The sequence below is a fragment of the Protopterus annectens genome, chromosome 7.part0, assembly GCF_019279795.1.
Source record: "Protopterus annectens isolate FY-2018-M chromosome 7.part0, PAN1.0, whole genome shotgun sequence".
NCBI classification, from domain to species: Eukaryota; Metazoa; Chordata; order Ceratodontiformes; family Protopteridae; genus Protopterus; species Protopterus annectens.
This window is the reverse complement of record NC_056739.1, coordinates 1,510,177,535-1,510,190,252: the sequence shown is the minus strand read 5'-3', so window position 1 is coordinate 1,510,190,252 and position 12,718 is coordinate 1,510,177,535.

Below are 12,718 nucleotides of genomic sequence, written 5' to 3'. Positions count from 1 at the left end.
TGCTATCTCTTACAAGCCACATGATAAAATTTCCAAAGAATGCAGCAGATGTAGATCAAGTAAGTAGTGAAGTGCATGGAGTATTCATACAGATATGCAAGTGAGTACACGTGGGATAGGTTATTTGGTAACAAAAATGTAAATACAGGCAGTAATTTTCAGGCATCTGAATAAACAAAGTTTTCCTTAGTTGTACTTCAGGGGGATACCCCTTAATCTGAGGATGTTGAATTGTGATGAAAACAAATGACTACAGTAAACTATTATAATTTGCTTTCTACATTTGTACATTGCTCCTACAAAGCCACAGTAATGATTAGTTAACCTGATTCTGACAGCCAGAATCAGCTATTTTCATTTGCAGACAGCTCCCATATCCATGAGTTATAACCCAATTACTGACTCTGTACACCTCAGATGTCTGATCAATGTAAAAATAAACATTATTTTACACAAATGCACACTAGTCCTATAAAGCTAGACTGTTTAAACTGATCAAATAGGTAAGTTAATTTCATCAGCAGACAATTCCCTACCATACACAGCAGCTATATCCACCTTGTTGTGAACACTTCAGCTGATTGTGATGAAATATATAGATCTCAACCTCTTAGCACATAATTTAGTAACATATACTAAATGCCAGAATCAGCAGATTTCTCATATAAACTTATAATGTTGCTAGAATAATAGTTTTTGCATTAGCATCATGCATTTTATGAAGAACATGAAGTCAGAAACTCACATTTCTATATTACATAGTGACTAGAATAATCGCTGATTTGCCAGAAACAACACATTTATCAGGAACAGATCAAAAATATGTATAAAATCAGGAGCAGTCTGCGATATCAGTGAAACTGAAAGCAATGTAATTTCAGCTTTGTTTCAAATAAACAATAGCAGAAAATATTCCAACTTATTTCACACAAATGCACTTTAGTCCTGCAAAGCCATATAGTTCATAGGTTTTCAGGTTCATAAGTACTTCCTTGGCTATTTATTCAGCTAGTCATGTATTCCCATGAAGTTTGTGGTCCTTATATTTTAAGTATGAATGATTCAGAAAAAAGCAGAACATTTACATAAACCATGGGTTAGTTTGTGGTTACCCATCCATTAATTCAAATTACATTTGAAAAATTTAAGAGAAGTTGTTTGCTTTTTATGGAGAGGAAGGCAATACCATAGAAGTGGTATTCTAAGTGATACGTTTTTATCCCTCCAATGAGTTCTATTTATGTAACAAAAGAGATTTATATCTCTTGAGTAGGTGGTTATGACCCCATTGGACTTATAAATGTGTAATAGGTGAGATAAGATAGGTTCTATTGAGACTGTATGCTAGACAGAGATTGTCTATCAGTAGTCTGTATGACACTGAGAAGAGGGACAAAGCTTTGACATGATTTGCATAGTTTTTATGATATAGGCTTTTTATTTTCTTAGAAAGAATGAGGAACATTTAAGTTATAACAGATGTTTGAAAAGATACATACTGAAGGGGGCATTATACTGAGTGATGGCCTGATGAGTGCAGAATGCATTGAAATGATCCCATCCATGGAAATGGATGCCATACCCTTGGTAATATGTTGTGCAATAAAAAATAAACATTATTACAATAGTGAATATATGATGCCTGAAGGACAGTTAATTCTCAACAGAGGTTCCCTAACTACTGGATCAGTTTTAATGGGTTTTTTGACAATGTGATAATTGCAACAAACTTCTTGCTTGCCAAAGTATACTTTTAAACATCCCGTGGTATATAGTTTTATTCCATTGTTTGAACACCAGTCATTGGTTTGGGAAAGGCACACTTTGAGGACCTTGATGTCCTTTAGGGGGGCTATGTTACATGCTCAAAGAGACTTTTCTTCGAACATATAATCATCAACACCTAAAGAGTGAATGCTCTAAAGTGGGAACAGTCACGTCCGCAAATTTTTTACTCAGGAAAAGTTCATGTGGCCGTACACAAAAAATACAAACTTCAAAACCCTAATCAAACACCCCAATGTGGGGTGCCATGCCCTCCACACTTCCCCTTACTAAATATACTAACTCCAAAATCACTCTACATTGTGGAAAAGGGAAATTCCCAATAACAGCCAACTGAATTTTTTCCCGAGGCCATTCGTGCTTTAGAGCATTCACTCTTTAGGTGTTGATAATTATATGTTCGAAGAAAAGTTTCTTTGAACATATAATATAGACCCCTCTAGGGAATTTATGATGACACCAAGTTTACAGTAATCTAAATAGTTGGTCAGCTATAAACCTTTACCAGTAGTTTTTACTTCAGATAAGCAAATGCCAAAGAGGAACAATCCAAGCACTGAACCTTGGGGTACACCTCAAGTGACAGGTCTTTTGAATGAGATAGACCAAGCCTCCCTAATTATTAACATTTATCTGGTGTAGTTTGTCTATGACATCAGTGTGGGATAGAGTTGAATGCTTTTAAAGGTCTAGATATGCAGTGTGTGTACTGATCTTCCCTCATCCAGTGCTTCAGTTACATTCCCAAAGAATTCAACAAGGTTAACTAAGCAAACAACCAGAGATAAGTTACTTTCATTCACAAACAACCACACTCCCAATCAGCACAGTTATGCCCACTTTTTTGTATAAACCTTATCAGACTGTGTCAGAAGTCTCTCTCATCCTCTTAGCACTAGAATCAAGAAAGAATAAAAAAACTGAAGGACAAATGCCCACAAGTAGGGGCATACTTTCAATATTGGTATTATTTACTTAGAAAGTTGCTAAAATACCAGTTTTTGTACTGGCATGCACTTTCTGAAGGATATGAAGTCTGAAAGTTAAATGTCTTGTCATCATTTAGAAACTGAAATTCTCAGAGTTTTATTTAAAAAAACCTACAGATTTTATGTAGCACAAACTGAAAACATGAAACAAAGTCAGATAGGGGGATTCAATAAAGCCTACATAGCTGTTTTTCACCATGTGCATGTTGCAGAGTGACGCTCACACAGCTGCAGTCAGTTTTAGATTCAGTTAGCACCGTGTAGAAGCATGCACCCCTGCACAAACAAGGTAAACACTGTGGCATGTTAACTACAGCATAAGCAGCTGAATTGCATGCTAATCATCCACTCCAACATGGTGGAGCTTTTCAACAAGCTATAAAGCATCCATGTATCCTCCATGCTGTTTTTTTCTGCAAATTCCAAAACTTTTGAAATGCAACCACGGAAAGGAGTATACACAGACAAAATGTTAGGCGCTGTTGCTGCTTTAATATATTTGTATTTGCTACAGGCTGAATCCAATCCTGCTGCTAATAGGCCTAGGCTGATATGGAGGAGAGTTTTCAAGCCTCATTTAACTTTTCGCAACCTACATGATGTGGAAATTGTAGAGTGCTACAGAGTGGACAGGGACACACTACATGAACTCTGCCTCCTCTGCCGTCCTCAACTCTGAGCCAGAGCCAACCAAGGGGAAGCCATCCCAGTGGAAACAAAGATATGTGTAGCCCTCAGAATCTTAGCTACAGGTACTTTTCAGAGACTAACAGGTGACATGCTTGGGTGTTACAGGCATCAGCATGCAGGGTCTTCCACCAATTCCTGAATGCTATTCTCTGATATGCCGGTGACCACAAATATTTTCCACATAGTTTTGAGGAGAGGATAAGAAATATGAAGAAATTCTACCATGTAGCACACTACCCTGAAGTACTGGGTGGCATATATTACACACATATGGAAATGAAGGCACCACCCAGGGAACAGTGTAGGGTCTACAGAAACAGAAAGGGCTGCCTCTCTATGAACTGCCAAGTTGTGTGTAATGCCAAGGGAATTATCTTGAATGTGTGTGCTGATACCTCTGTCAATTACCACAACTCACATGTCTAGCACACCTCCACACTGTACCAGATATTTCCTAGGGGGATATCCCACAGGGTCATCTACTGGGGGATGCAGGCTATGCACTAGAACCATGGCGGATGACAGCCATCAGAAATGCAAATATACATGTGACACTGCCAGCCCAGCTATCTGGAATTTTGTGGATAGTTGTGTGTCTTTTCTGAATATTAATATGATCCATATGCCTGTCTTGCAAATGTAAGATAACTATATGTTATGTGCATATTAAACTACTGGTGCAGAAGTGTGTGTTGAACTGTATGTTATGTACTGAGCCTCAAGAATGTAACTACAGTGTACCCTACTGGAAAAGAACAAAAATGTATATAAACTAAATACCTGTGCAAATGTATGTTTTAATGTTTTAATAGTAGAAGCTAAAACTTACAGAGTTAACTTGAAAAACTTCAAGAAAATAAGTTAAAATTAAAAGTGCTTTACAATGTGCTATAAAAAGTAGTTTCAGTGCAACAAGCAGACACAATGTCTAGAACTAGAAGTTTCTTTCTATCATCTTGGAGAGAAGTAATTGCTAGGTCTAAAATGTAAAAGTATTTGTTTTATTACTTCCAGTTCTAGGCAAACATCTGAGAGATATGTATTTTTCACACAAAAATGTTAAATTTTGTTAAGTTTCTGTTAGCCTGAGAACTGAAGGCAGGTGACAACGAGTGATGTCATCTGAGGTAACCCTGCAGTAATGTTTGTTATTAATTTAAGATTTCTCTCAGAGAAAGTCTGTGCATTTTGTATCTTTGTCTTGGACCTAGAAATATTCACTCAGCACTTCTGTCTGTGTGTTGCTCTGTAACTAAGTCTAGGGTACAGTAATTTCTCTTTGATATAGATAGGAATATAGTAAAGATTAGTTTAGATGTTTTCTGTATTTATTTGAGACTGTCCTGCAATGTTGTTTTAAAATATTTCCTGTGATTCTGAAATTATATGTTATTAAATATATTTAAAGCTTTTAATTGTGGCTGGTTTGTTTAGTGATATTTAACCTCTTAGTGTACTTGCTATGCATTTAGTGACACTGTACAGGCCACTCCTAAATAGCATTGAAAGTCTTGGTCACACTTACCATTTGGATAATAGTAACATCACACAGTATGATTTTACACCCTTTGGTATGGGTCTTATAGTAGCTGATAAGTAAGGATAAGTAAGGGTGGCTGGTGGCAGCTGGTACTACCTTATAGTCTGGGCAGAAGGGGGCATCGTTAGTAAACGTGTGCCAGCTTTTCCCATGTGTGTGTGTGTGTGTGTGTGTGTGTGTGTTTGTGTATAAATCAAATCTCAAAGTGTGTGTTTCAGATATTTGGACAAGGACACGAAGCAATGGTTGAACAGAGAGTGCGCAGGAGGTTTTGGCTTGGCCACTCAGCTGAGATTTCGACTCTGTAGCTGTGCCAGTGGGGAATCTTATTTGAGATCTGGAGAAAGAGGGAGAAACCATCCCCAGACTGACTGTGATCTAGGTGGGCTGTTAAGGGAAATTGTACTTTACTGTGTGTGTACTTGTAATCCTCCCAATGTGTACATCCCTCATTGTTGCTACTGGTGAGGATTAAGGCTCCTTGATTAGTGGATCAGTGCAGGGGTGTCACACATTAATTGTTCAGCAATAGTGGGATATTCACATAACATATTAATTGGTTGACAGTGGTGAGTTAGCCATATCACATATTAATTGGCTTATAGTGGTGTGGATATTGAATTCCTGCAGCCTGTGTACAGTGGTCACTGAAGGTGTTTGTACTCTCAATCAGCCATGCCGTGAACATTCAGAGTTCATATCATAAATGTTTTCTTTTTTTGTTAGCTTAGTTAGTCAGGGAGAGTAGGCAAGCATGTCAGCAGAGGAGTCTGCAAGCTGACAAGGAGCCAGTTGGCTGAGATGTACCAGGCTAAAGGACTGGTGCATGCCAGCCTGACTAAAGCAGACATGATTGCAGCTTTAGTTACAGCTGCATCGCAGAATAGCAGCCAGGAGGACAATCAGACTGAACATGGAGATGTACAACTCTCAGAAAAAGAACAGGTCAACCTTTCCACAGAGGATGTAAAAATCCATCTGGAGTTAAACAGGCTTGTGTTTCAGGCTGAGCATTTGGAAATAGAAGCAGCAGAGAGACTGAGACATCTGGAGGCTAAGGAAAATGAGAAACTGCGATGTCTATAGGCTGAGAAAAATGAGAAACTGCAATGTCTGCAGGCTGAGGAGAATGAGACAAAGGCAACATGAAAACGAGATGCTGACTCTTTGTCAGAGTCATGGAGGTAAAGGGGAAGGGAGTAACCGAACACCAAAAGCAACAAAGGTCAGTAAATTTCTTCCACAGTTTACAGAGGGGGATAATTTTGATAGTTTCATTCATATGTTTGAGAGGGTAGGTAAACAGGATAATGTTGACCAAGAGGTCTAGGTATGGCTCCTGATCCCCTTACTCAATGGCAAAACTGTAACTGTTATCGCCAAATTGACTGATACTGATTTTTTAAATAATAATGTTGTAAAGAACTGTTAGAATGCTAGAATATTTTAAGTTAACACCTGAAGCTTATAGGAAAAAGTTTCATGTGCATAGATGCAAGGCAGATGAAATTGTGTGTGAATATATTGCTGAACTACACACTTATTTTCATAGGTGGGGGAGTGGATGTCAGGTCACCATTTTTGAAAGACTAGCAGATCTTTTGGTGAGGGAACACACTCTTAGCACTTTGCCTGAGGACATGAGAATCTAGTTAGCTGATAGAGAATGCACTACTGCAAATAAGGTGGGGAAGAAGGGAGACCTATACCTAGCAAGCAGGGAATCACTGCATAGGAAAGGAACACCCAGTGCTGCTCATGGGTCTAAGGGCACCCATGGGGGTAGCCCAGTCTGCCCCAACAGAGTCTGCCAGAAGCAGGGAAACACTAGTCCAGAAACATATCCAGGACCAAGGTTTAAATGTTTTAAATGCAACCAGTGGGGCCATGTAGCATATAGATGTCCATGGAGGCAAGATGGGGAAGAAAAGGTTGGAGAACCAGTAAGTGGGAATGACAAATAGCAAACAGTAGGTTGTCTCGAGACAACAAGGGTACAAAACGACCACAAGAGGTTATATCCTATCTTAGCGAATGGGAAAGAGGCCATGGCTAAGAAAGACACAGCCTATGACCTAACCATTGTAAAGCCTGCAATGGTTACAGAGGAGCACTACTTGCTTGGGCAGTCTACTCCAGTCAGAGCTTTAGGAGGGACCCCAGTCCAAATAACTTTGGCTAGGATTCATCTTGACTGGGAGGGTGGAAAAGGAAGCAAGCAAGTAGGTGTGTTTGAGGATATCCCTGCAGATGTCTTGACAGGGAATGACTTTGATAATACAGTACGATGTGCGCATGCAATTACATGCAGTCAGGCTTGGAGGCAAGCATGTGGTCTGGTAGCCTGGGGGAGACGCAGACAGAGAGACCATACATTTGCAGCCAAGACTGGTGATATGGTTAGTTCAGAGGGGGAGCTACCCTGCAGCAGTGAGACTGAAGGTAAGCCACAGCTGCTCATGGGTACTGATGTTCCCTTGGACAGAGTGTCTGCAAGGGCAGAGGTGAGTAGTAGCACCCAGGCTGACAGTGAGACACTGCTGTCAGAGGATGCCAGACTTCCTGTGGAAGGAAAGGTGGGAAAGGTTACAAAAAAAGAGTTGAGGCAGGCTCATCTGTCAGACCCTACATTACAAGGCCTGATGGAGGTAGCTAGTGAGGCACCTAATTCTCAAGGAAAGGGGGAATCTGTATACTGGAACAAAGAGTCACTGTATAGAGAGTGGACCCCTGATGAAGGGTTAGAAAGTGAGAGAATACAGCAGTTGTTGGACAAAGGGGGTACTGGAGGTTTTGGCTTGGCCACTCAACTGAGATCTTGATCCAATAGCTGTGATAGTGGGGAGTCTTATTGGGGATCTGGAGAAAGAGGGACAAACCAGCCGCAGACTGACTGTGATTTCCGTGTGCTGTTAAGGAAAATTATACTTTACTGTGTATGTATTTGTAATCCTGCCAATGTGTACATCCCTCACTCTTGCCAGTGGTGAGGTTTGAGGTTCCTTGATTACTGGGCCAGTGCAGGGGTGTCACAGCACCCACGGAAGAATGCCATAATGAGGCACACTCTCAAACTAGAAATATCATAGAGCATGTGTTGGGCTGCTAAAGACATGGTTCTGCTGCCTAGATAATTCTGGGAAGCCCTACAGCACAATACATGGACATGTACAGAAATATCCACAGTATGTACCATGCTACACAACATAATCCTAAGGAAACAGCTACAGCAAGATCAGCAAGGAGAAGGGGCACACATTCCACCACCAAGGCCAAGGTCACCACAGCCACAGGCAGATGAGGAGTCAGAGGGTGAACTGCCAGCTGCTGTGGGTGTAGGCAGATGTAAGTCTACTCAGTATGCCCTTGCACTGGCTAAGTTACAACTCATAACACACTCATTTACCACATAGAGGCCTAAAACCTTTCTCCTACTTACATACATTTAGTAACATTGATGCCAGGCAACTCACACAACTGTTACCTCCCCATGTATTGGCTGTGTACTGCTTTCATTAGACAGAGTTAGCCCTGAACTAAAACTGTGGTAACTGCTGCATTTACAAGGTAAGTCCTGAACCTGGACTGTATTGTTTAATAATATGAATGTATGGCATGTCCTTGTATTTCATTAGTTGGTACAGTAAGCAAGAAAACAATGTGAAATTTGTACAGAAATTACCTTAACATGTGACAGCAGAGACTTATTTGACTTATGTGTCCATTTCTAAGTAATAGGTCTCAGGCATCAAAGAATCACACAGTCATACCTCTCAAAAGTATTGCACAGCCTCAGGTTAGCAGCATATGTTTGTACTGAAAAATCATTGAAAAGAGCAAAGTAATGACACACATTGCAGTTTCTGACTTCATGGCCCTCACAAGATCATCCACTGTAAAGTTGGGAAATTTTGATGCTGTTGACTGTCTAACTTTCCAACGCCAATATAAGTCAAAGGTAAAATTACCAGTTTAACACCACAAATCCAAATATACTAAGCATTAAGTTAGCAATGCATCCCGAGCATCAGACATAAAGCTTATGTATCATTGAATTCAAAATATACAGGGATATGGCACAGTTATCATCACTTGCACAGGGTGTTGTGTGGGCGGCCAGGAAGCCTAGACTGACACAAAATGTCAGTGAGTGTATGAGAGTAAGAAAGACAAGCAGGCAGACATTTGGATAAACCAACAAATGGCCCATGAGACAAAATGAACAACTGTTGTATGTGTGTCTATAGGGTTCCTCCATGTGAAATTGGTGTGTGAGTGTCTGCATGAACACAGCCACACTCTGTGCTGGCTCTACATCTTGGCAAGTTGAACAAGTATGAGCTGTGCATGGTTGAGGTAGCAGTTCATTGCTGCCATCCTGAACCATGAGAACTGGCTCTGCCAGGGGTTGTATTGACACATCCACATCCACAGTCAGATGCACTGCTGCTACCCAAATGTGACTGATATCTGCTGGATGAATTCCCTTCATGAGAATCCCCAAGACCATGACCCCATGGACTGCTGCATCTGGGCATGGACAACAAACTCACTGATGGAGCACTGGAAGTATTGCCACTATGAGACCGTGATTAGGTATGGCTAAGTTGGCTGACAACAGATGATGTGGCTGACCTAAATCCTTAAGGATGCCATTCCTCTCCTATCAAATGTTCCATCACAGACACCATCCATTCCATTGTCTCATTCATCTGATCCATTGAATGGGCAACACAGTGGAGGCAGTCACACATGTCAGCCTGTGCCACCTCTACAATCCTGAGCATTTATCTGGAACAGTTATGGGAAGTTGCCTGTGCCTCCATGATGGCCCTAAACATATGTTGAGTGACACAGGAATAGACATCTGCACTATGTGGAGGCGGGTAGCAGGCCCCTTTAGAGCATCTCTATCAGCCCTCCTGTGCTGCACCTTGCCCACACTTTTGCTATGGCCACAGTCAACAGGCACTGAAGCTGCAGTAGCCACACTTCCATGATAAATGGCCTCACCCTCCACTTGTCCACTTTCTGAAGACTCACTGGAATGGGTAAATGTAGGCTTACCTGTTGTGTAAGATGGAATTGTAGGGATGTCCATATGTCAACCTCAGTGTCAGATTCAACTTTAGCACCCTCCAGCTGTGCCTCAGTTTGGCCACCATCATCATCAGAGTCTGCTGATACACCAACATCAGGTGGCAGAGAGCCCACACTTTCACTGTCATGATTACCTGTGACAAAAGGCAAGCAACATAGGAAAAACGTAATACCTACACTACTTTAATCCAATATATTATAACAAACTAACAGTAGTGCCACTATTGTGGAAAGTACAGCAATACACACAACAGGACTGACATCAACAGCACACACTAAAATATTTCTTTCAATTGCTCAGCAGTACTGACATAAAAATGTCTGGCTTACTATCTGTAGATGAGAGCCTCCTCTTCAACCCTAATGGTCCTGCAAGAAGTTAAGTAAGAGGTAAGGGCAAAATCATCATAATTAAAAGTAACAAAGGTAGTAATAGTTTGAAGCCTTTATATGTCCATTACATATACTTTCAACAAGAACGTGCCTGTCAACTCAAACTTAAGCTAATAACTGCAGCAGTCTGTAATTAATCTCCACCCCATCAAAAAAAAAACATGTGACAGAGAAGTAAAGTATTGATTTAAATTGTTTTAATATACATAAGTATTCAACTGCTGAAATAGCAAAGCCTAAATGGAAGCTCCTTCTGGGATGTGCTTGCTGTCTCTGACACTGTTGCTCCCACATCCAGGACATGCTGCACTGCACTGTCTTGTGAGATGTCTGAATCCCTGATATTTGCCAGGAACTCTTCATTGGGTGTTAGTGGTGGTTCCCTAGCAGGCCCTCCCCAGTACCCATTTGGTTATGGCCCACTGCAGCTGCTCTCTTCCATGCAGATGTGATCATGTCAGTGGCCATGTGGTGCACCTACTCATATTTCCTGCCATGGCCACCCACGGCACTAAAATCAGTAATTATCTACTGCCAAATTTGCATCCTATGTGCCTTATCTCCCCTGTCCCCTTTACAGCAGAAAAGCACCATTTTGCTTAAAGACATCCACTATGACCTGGTTCTCAGCTTCAGTGAAGAGGGTCTCCTCAGGGCCATAGTTCTAGGTATCCTAAAAGACAACAGAAGGATAATACACATATGTATCGCATAAGCACTGAATAGCTGATTCCAGATAAATCAGAAAAGGTAGCCACTCAGTATTACCCATTGTAAAAACATACAACAGTCTACTGATATGAAATATGAACAACAGGCAGGATGCGAAACAATGAGATTAACAAGAGCAGCATATCATTGTTTGTGCCATAACAGTAACTCACCTTTGTCCCCCCCAAAAGAACAGAAAATGACACATTTTGCTAACAAACCATCTTTGAAATGCTAAAAGTGCTATCAAAGGAACTATCTGTGAAACATTTGTACATATTTATCACATAGAATTCCATTTCCATGTATTGGCAATTATGTATACCTCTGAAATTGCCTGGCAAACATGCACATGCAATCAGTCCACTTTTAACTAATGCATACAGATAAAAGTGTAAAAGCCTTTGCTTCAGATTTTTCTTAAATACATTCTGGATATGCAGCATGTAGATGACCAAATGGAAGCATACCTTATGAAGTTCAGAATTCCTCTGTACAGGTATATCCTGAGGTGTTAGCATTATGTGCAGTCTTCCCAATATAAACAAGTCTCCTTGCCATCAGTTTGCCTAGCTACATGGTTGCCTTTTTATATGGTGTCGATTCAGGGCTGTTAGTATGTTGAAGATGCAAATGAGGTGTGAACTCATTAAAATTGCTGAATCCAAAAAAATTGGATCTGTTTTGGAGATGTAAACATAGTGCCGGCACTCCCTCAGTGTTTGTTTTTAATGGACTGCAACTGTGAATGATTAGTGGTTGGTAGAAGGAAAATGAAACAGCACTGCAGGCTACCTTACTTCCACTGTGTATGTCAGGTTAGAGCTACAAAGTGTTAGATATAAGGATGGAAAGATAAGTAATCAGCACACAAGTCACAGGTTGTGTGTCTTAACATCCAACCTGCCCTTCATTTGTTGGCAACTGCATATTTATTTATTTTATTTATTTTATTTTACATTTGTTGACCAGGCTAGTCTAACTGGATATATGTCCATTTTCAGTAGAGGCCCGGGGAGAAAAGCTCCAGGAAATAGCATACAATTTAACAAAAAATAGCATAGAGACAGTCCTATGCAGCAATAATTATAACATAAAAAAACAGTTTTAAACAGCTGTACTTAGAAAGTGTGAGCTAAAGAAATTGGTAAAGAAAATTATAAAATATAGAAGAATAAACATTTTTTTTAATAAGGTACTCGTATTAGGAACAAATCTTAGTAGGTCATAGTTTACTAGTATACATGTATAATTTATATGAGAGAAAAGGATATAGAAGTATTTTAAGAAGTTTTGTAATTGGAGAAGGTAGAAGATCAGAGACAAGAAAATGTTAGTCAGGGTTACAACAGAAGCATAACCAGTGGTTATTGAAGTAGTGTTTTAGATTTCTTTTAAAAAGTGGGAGAGAGGTCTGAGATGTAAGGTCAGGTGGTAATTGATTCCATACTTTTCCAACAGAGTCAGAGAACAAGGAATCACCTGCTAAGTTTTTAGATTTAGTAATATT